Below are 8429 nucleotides of genomic sequence, written 5' to 3' on the forward strand. Positions count from 1 at the left end.
ATCTAAGCTCCATGAAGACAGACAGTTTTGTTTTGTTGACCAATCTACCCTCAAGTGCTTAAAAGTCTGCCTGCCCTATAGCAAGCTCTCAGCAACTAGATGATGATTTTGTTTACTTCTCACAGCTCTCACATTTGACAGAAGAGATAGGAATAGTGCACTTGGTCCTTCAGAATCAACCAGCATTCCCCAGGGTAAATACTGGGCCAACAAGGCTGGCTCCATTACACTTGCAGCTACATAGCTGTTCATTCCTCAGGATCCCTAAGACATTGGGGTTGATTCACAAGCACCATGTTCCCACTGGCCCAGCATGTGAATGACTCCTGGTTGAAGATTTAGAGCCACCTGGTGATGAAGTGATCGGTGCCCTCAGCCTAGCAACCTGACTCCGCATCTCAGCTCAGATGGAAATACTGCAATTGTTCCTCTGGCCTGTAGGTGGAAGCAGCTCTGCATTTTCAGCTGGAAAAACAGCAAGTTGTTTTTGTGCTCTTGTTTCTGTTAGTGTCACACACTGTTCCTTCTGTGTTCATTATATGTTCTTAGGAAAAATAAGCTGATTTATACCACATCTTATGAATAATCTTTTCACTACTTTTTAATTGCCCAATGCTCACTGGAAAAATGTACATAATAAAATCAGTTGCTGCTGTCAGACACCATACTGCCTACATCTAACAGCAAAATAAATCCGTGGTAAAAAAGCTTGGTCCTGAGACCCAAGTTCAGGCTAAGCCACTTAACATACGTGAGCTCATGGGCACACTATTTGTTACTTAATTAATAAATGGCTCAATAAAATGAAAATGACAAATTCTGTCTAAGATGACTATGAAAAACAAATAGTATTTGTAAAGGTCTTCAGACAGGGCCTGAAACATAATAATCAATAAACTATAGCTACTATTTTTTTACATTACAATCTTGCTCTTCTTCAGATGTGCCATATATATGTATATACATGTGTGTACAGGTATGTATCTGTGTATGCCTATGCGTATGTACATATGTATCTATGTACATACACATAGATTGATACATACATAGATATATAGATAGGTAAAGCAACTTAGTCAACTGAACACAGAAGAAACAAAAGGTGTAATCATGAAGCAATCTCATTTTTCTCTCCTACAATCCTTTCAAATACATTCATTTTGGGCCAATTCTTCGCCTGCCTGTTGGATGAAATCTAGGGTAAGCCCCATGATATTGCTGTCATTATGGGGTAATATAAATTCTAGCAGTCATTTCAAGGAACAAAGACACAGCATCATTCCAGTTATATAAACATCTGTACTCTCCACAACGGTTAAACCTTTTGCAGCCAATCCTCCTTCGTGCAGGCCTCATAGCAATGTGCCTACCACAGTCTCCACCCTTTAAATTTCTTGGACCCAAAGATGGACAGCAGTCCACTATGTCTCTCCAGGTTCAGGGAACAAATACCAGGTTCTTAGTGTAGACAAGTTGAAATTCCTTTCTCTGGGCTTAAACTAAGGTGTGAGAATTCTCCTCCTTGGAGGCAGGGAAGTGGGACTCAATACATATCAAGAATTTTCTGAAAATCTCTCCTAATATCCATTTCTCTTCTTGGAGATAACTGTCTTTTTTTGTATGTGTGTGGCGAGATTGAGAAGGGTAAGAAGGGTGGAGATAGCTAGCCCACTAAGAGCTGCAAAACTAGTTCAAAGACAACTCTTTTGCAACTCCTGCATGGGGTCCCTCATCTCATTTTGGAATGTGGTATTTACTGTCTAGTCGAAACTGGGACTAAAACAATTCCAATTGAAAAACCTAGTACACAGGCTTTCTTTGTGTTAAACTGAAACTCCGGTGTTCATCTTAGCTAGACCCCATCTGGATTCCTGTGTTTGCTCATGAGTCTGCTCATGAGTCTCATCATTTAAGATGGACCTAAGCCCACCTAGCGGAGAAGGTTCCAGTTAGTGAAGTAAGTGAGGAGATTGACAACCATCTTATATTAAGTATAACTGAAGGAAGTTGGGAAGAAGAGGATATTTAAAATCTTAATAAAGGGGAGAGTAAACATGATGGTGGGTTTTAAATAGTAGAAGAGTTGTCAAATGGGAAATGAATGATAATCTTTCCAGGAGGCTTCAGAGAACATAATATTGTTCAGAGAACAAAATATTGTAAATGCACAGAAAGGAAGAGCTATGTTCAATTCAGGAAGAATTGCCAACAATCAGAACTGACTGAAAAGAAAGTGGTCTGGTCTGATGAGCTCCTTAATACTGAAGATGTTCAAAAAGAAAGGATTACCATTGGCAAAGGTTCCTGTGTCAGTTCATGGTGGGATAATTGAACTCTGATTTGAAGAATGCTTGGAAAGTCCCTTGGACTGCAAGGAGATCCAACCAGTCCATTCTGAAGGAGATCAGCCCTGGGATTTCTTTAGAAGGAATGATGCTAAAGCTGAAACTCCAGTACTTTGGCCACCTCACGCTAAGAGTTGACTCATTGGAAAAGACTCTGATGCTGGGAGGGATTGGGGGCAGGAGGAGAAGGGGATGACAGAGGATGAGATGGCTGGATGGCATCACTGACTCGATGCACATGAGTTTGGGTAAACTCCGGAAGTTGGTGATAGACAGGGAGGCCTGGCGTGCTGCGATTCATGGGGTCGCAAAGAGTTGGACACGACTGAGCGACTGATCTGATCTGATCTGATCTGGAGAGCATGGGGTCCTAGAAAATTTGTATTCCTGATTTATCTCTTATCTTACATAGAATACGAGACCTTCTTAAGCCAAACCTCAGAGATGACTCAGTGAATCATTCATCAATAACGACACCTCAAATTCAGCAGCCATGCATGTATCATTATTCATTCTGTAACTTATTTCCCCTTGAAAACCAAAATTTTCATTATGGTACAGTACGATTAAGATATCAATTGTGCTTTGGGTGGACCACAACGTAATAAACCCAGTGTCAAATGGTAGTTAACAATTTACTATTTACCTGTGAGTTAACTGGTAACTCAGGAAGCCATCCTAACATGAAACTTTTCTCTTGAATGGTTTGTATCCTTCCACATATATCCTTATTTTCATTATTAAAGTGGTTTTAAATAAATATATTAAAATCAGTTATCTTACAATTTGAACATCTTTTAATTGACTCAAGTACATTCAGCTATTACAGTTTTTTTCTCGTCATTTTGTACTTCCTTCTTATTTTCTTTCCACATATTCAAGCATTCACTTATGAGTTAGTTTCACCTATTTTTTTAAATTACAAAGGCTATATTAATGATGAATATATTTACAGTGAATGTTCACTGTATACTTAGTCTACATTGAGTAGGAAAACACTGAAATCGTCAGGAAACTGTAGGAGTTGCCCTTATATACTGTTGAGTTGTATCCTTATCATTGTTCTTGTACTCAGCTTTATAATCCAGTTGTCTTTTTTTTTTTTCTTTTCTTTTTTATTTTTTTTCTAATTTTATTTTATTTTTAAACTTTACATAATTGTATTAGTTTTGCCAAATATCAAAATGAATCCGCCACAGGTATACATGTGTTCCCCATCCCGAACCCTCCTCCCTCCTCCCTCCCCATACCATCCCTCTGGGCCATCCCAGTGCACCAGCCCCAAGCATCCAGCATCGTGCATCGAACCTGGACTGGCAACTCGTTTCCTACATGATATTTTACATGTTTCATTGCCATTCTCCCAAATCCTCCCACCCTCTCCCTCTCCCACAGAGTTGTCTTAATTGATGTATTCTTAGCTCATTTGGAATGAAAATTGCACAAAGCCCTTATCTAAGACAGTAGAGGGCAAATTTGGGGTTTCATTCAATATACTGGTGAGAGATGATATCAGTGATAAGAATAACATTATCAAGGGTCTAGAGGCAGAAGGACAAAGTATAAGATGAAGAAGCACTGAGTGCTCTGCTATGCCCAGAGTTTCGTGTATGTTGAGGAAAGTAGAGGAAAAGAGAGCTGGAGTGGCAGCATCACAGAAGATCCTCAATCCTAGGTTAAAGAGTATGGATCAACATACAATTTGTTGACAGCCACTGAAGGTTTTAGACAAGGGGGCAAGAGTGGTCAAGTAGTAGGCAGGTCAGGTAGCATCTCTTTTTACTACTATCTACAAAATTAATTCCTATATGCCCTAATCTTTATGCTTTAAACCAGAGTGATCTGCTACCAGGTGTGAAGAAACTAATAAAAACAAGTTATAGTCAATTAATTACATTTTAGAAAACTATTTTGGGTCCTCCCTCTTCATTCCGTCCCTAGCACTTTGCCCCACATTGTCCTATACCGCTGCCCTGTCTTCTTGGATTCAAAGTCTTTGGGAGTTTATCTGTCATTGAATCCCACCCATGACCTCTCAGACTTAGAAACTGACTGTATTCCCTAGCTTTTGGTGCTCCCTAGGGCACAGCTCATGCCCACCCCCCTTGCCAATCTGAATAACCTCCATTGTATTCTACTTAGCCCTGGCCCCAGGGACCCTACCTTGTATCAGTTAATCTGCAGACTTATTTCCTTCTGTCCACAGAGGGAAGGTACCTCCAGGCCTTGGTTTCTCTGATTCCTTGGCAGGCGAGCTAAAATTCTACTAATTAAAAAACAAATCTACAGTCTTACTTTTTTTAATCTTCATAATTTTTCCAACAGTATTTTCATGGTCAAATTTGATCAGGAGAAGCAAGAGAGAGTGAGAAGAAAACAGAGACTCAAAGGTCTTGATTGTTCAGGGGAGAGGAGGTAAGGCTGGGTCACTCTGCCACTCCCTCCCTGTATCCTAAGTGATGTTCCATGTAGGTGACTATTGCCAGAACCACAAATATCCTCTCCTTTCCTGAATTATACCTTTGGTCATGCTGCTTTGTCATCAGGAATGACCCCTACTAAAATCCAAAATCTACTTATCCCAAATTTACATAATCCTTCAAGATATCGTTTTCATAAAACCTCTTATCAATAATGCTGGATGAAATTATCTTTCTATTATTTTCTCTATGCATCTTTTGATAGTTAACTTTCTGTATCAAAATGATTGGGCCATAGAGTGACCAGATATTTGGTCAAAATATCCAAATGTGAGGGTGTTTGGGGTGAGATAAACATTTAAATCAGTGCATTAATCAAGCAGATTTATGTTAGACATGGGCCTAACATGAGTGGGCCTTGTTCAACCCACTGAAGGCTGGAGTAGAACGAAAAAGGCTGGCCATCCCCCCAAAAAGAATTCTACCTGCCAGACTGCCTTAGAATTGGAATGTTGGCTTTCCTCATCTGTTAGACTTGAACTGAAGCTAAACTTGGGTCTAGAGACTTCCAACATTAAAAAGAAAAATATACCAGTGGATTTCCTGGATTTCAGAGCTTTGGACATTGGACCTAGGATTCTCCAGGGTCTCCAGCTTCCCTATTCATCAAGCAGATCTTGGAATTTGACTTGCTCACCTTCAAAATCCAGTATATGTGTGTGTGTGTGTGTGTGTGTGTGTGTGTGTTTCTCTGGAGAACCCTAATATATATCTCCTAATGTGAAGTCAAGTGAGCCTTAGAAAGCATCACTATGAACAAAGCTAGTGGAGGTGATGGAATTCCAGTTGAGCTATTTCAAACCCTGGAAGATGATGCTGTGAAAGTGCTTCACTCAACATGCCAGGAAATTTGGAAAGCTCAGCAGTGGCCACAGGACTGGAAAAGGTCAGTTTTCATTCCAATCCCAAAGAAAGGCAATGCCAAAGAATGTTCAAACTACCCCACAATTGCACTCATCTCACAAGCTAGTAAAGTAATGCTTAAAATTTTCCAAGCCAGGCTTCAGCAATATGTGAACTGTGAACTTCCAGATGTTCAAGCTGGTTTTAGAAAAGGCAAAGGAACCAGAGATCAAATTGCCAACATCCGCTGGATCATGGAAAAAGCAAGAGAGTTCCAGAAAAACATCTATTTCTGCTTTATTGACTATGCCAAAGCCTTTGACTGTGTGGATCACAGTAAACTGTGGAAAATTCTGAAAGAGATGGGAATACCAGACCACCTGACCTTTCTCTTGAGAAACTTGTATGCAGGTCAGGAAACAACAGTTAGAACTGGACATGGAACAACAGACTGGTTCCAAATAGGAAAAGGAATACATCAAGGCTGTATATTGTCACCCTGATTATTTAACTTATATGCAGAGTACATCATGAGAAACGCTGGGCTAGAAGAAGCACAAGCTGGAATCAAGATTGCCAGGAGAAATATCAATAACCTCAGATATGCAGATGACACCACCCTTATGGCAGAAAGTGAAGAACTAAAGCGCCTCTTGATGAAAGTGAAAGAGGAGAGTGGAAAAGTTGGCTTAAAGCTCAACATTCAGAAAACGAAGATCATGGCATCTGGTCCCATCACTTCATGGGAAATAGATGGGGAAACAATGGAAACAGTGTCAAACTATTTTTTGGGCTCCAAAATCACTGCAGATGGTAATTGCAGCCATGAAATTAAAAGGCGCTTACTCCTTGGAAGGAAAGTTATGACCAAACTAGATAGCATATTGAAAAGCAGAGACACTACTTTGCCAACAAAGGTCTGTCTAGTCAAGGCTATGGTTTTTCCAGTGGTCATGTATGAATGTGAGAGTTGGACTGTGAAGAAAGCTGAGCATTGAAGAACTGATGCTTTTGAACTGTGGTGTTGGAGAAGACTCTTGCAAATCCCTTGGACTTCAAGGAGATCAAACCAGTCAATCCTAAAGGAAATCAGTCCTGGGTGTTCATTGGAAGGACTGATGCTAAAGCTGAAACTCCAACACTTTGGCCACTTAATGCGAAGAGTTGACTCATTGGAAAAGACCCTGAGGCTGGGAGGGATTGGGGGCAGGAGGAGAAGGGGATGACAGAGGATGAGATGGCTGGACGGCATCACTGACTCGATGGACATAAGTTTGAGTAAACTCTGGGAGTTGGTGATGGACAGGGAGGCCTGGCATGCTGTCGTTCATGGGGTCGCAAAGAGTCGGACACAACTGAGTGTCTGAACTGAACTGAACTGAATAATCAATCAAGGGATGAATATTGACTTTACAAAGCCTGATATGATATTTTTAGCTCTCTCTCCTCTGTTTGACATGTAATCAGTAACCACATAGTTTAGCATGCCATTATTTCAAGGTTTCTATACATTAGTTTGATGTCTCCAGATGATGTTTAACAAACACACAAAAAAATTTACCAAGTAGAAAGTGTTAGGCACACATTAAGTACTTTATATCCAAACATTAATAAAGCACCATTCATGAAGTTTGCAATTGTTTGGGAGAAGAGATAGATACATACATAAATATAGAAAGGAAGACCAATCTTTTGTTGAAATATCTGTTTTTGAAAAATGTTTTAGGAGTATCAATGATGGAGTGATTGATATCTCTAGGCAATTACAAAATGCTTCATGAAAGAGAAGATGGCTGATATGGTTCTAAAATGATGATAATTCATTAAACATAAAAGAAGGGAGCAGACAAATTAAACATCTTGACAGAAAAAGAGGGAGGGTGAATGTGCATCACATTATTGAGAAATGAGTTTGAGGCAAACACCAATAAGCAAGCAGGAATCCTTGCTTTTTTGTTGTTTGTTTTTGCCTGTGTTTTAAATGTTCCATGATATCCAGTACAATGATGGCATCACTGTAGAAGCACACTTGCTGGGGACATTTATCTGTTTATTTAAGAATTTATGCCCCGTGGAAATAGGAACTGTGTTGACTAGCTTTATTAAATGCTAGGTTTCAATAAATACATGTTGAATGAAAAAATGAATTAGTTCCATGTGTCAGACATCATGTTAGTTTTAAGACAAAATTTCAAGTATATTTCTTTACCTATGCCTCAAATGAGCAAAAAGGTTCATATACCAGTGCTTAAAGAATTAATGAAAAAACTGTATCAACATTCCTAATTTTAGTCATATTTAATTGCAGCTTATAGATATTTTCATTTATATTATTTCATTTTGTATTAAACACACAACTGGAGAGGCATCATATCACCATTTGCAGATGAGGAACATAGGCCTAATTGATTAGTGACTTATCCAACTTGATAGAGCTAGGAAGTGGAAGAATCAGAGTTAGGATCCAAGAGCATCGAAGTGGAGCACAGGCAAGCATCCAGTGGAAACTATAAGAGTCAATGGAGATGAGTCAGGGAAACGGAAGTCCTCCCGAGGAGAACAGGCCTACTCAAACCTGGCAAGTGTTCAGGGACAGTCCCACTCTTCTGTTACCTGTCCAATATCCTGACTCCTTAATCCTCAAGCAGCAGTCAGATGTAAGATCCATCATAACCACCGCTGAATAGGCAAGAATCAGGACCTGGCAGTCATGGTATTTGTATCATCATACTGGTACAATGAAAGCTCTCTACTGAAACCA

Source organism: Bos indicus, chromosome 1, assembly GCF_029378745.1.
Source record: "Bos indicus isolate NIAB-ARS_2022 breed Sahiwal x Tharparkar chromosome 1, NIAB-ARS_B.indTharparkar_mat_pri_1.0, whole genome shotgun sequence".
NCBI lineage: Eukaryota > Metazoa > Chordata > Mammalia > Artiodactyla > Bovidae > Bos > Bos indicus.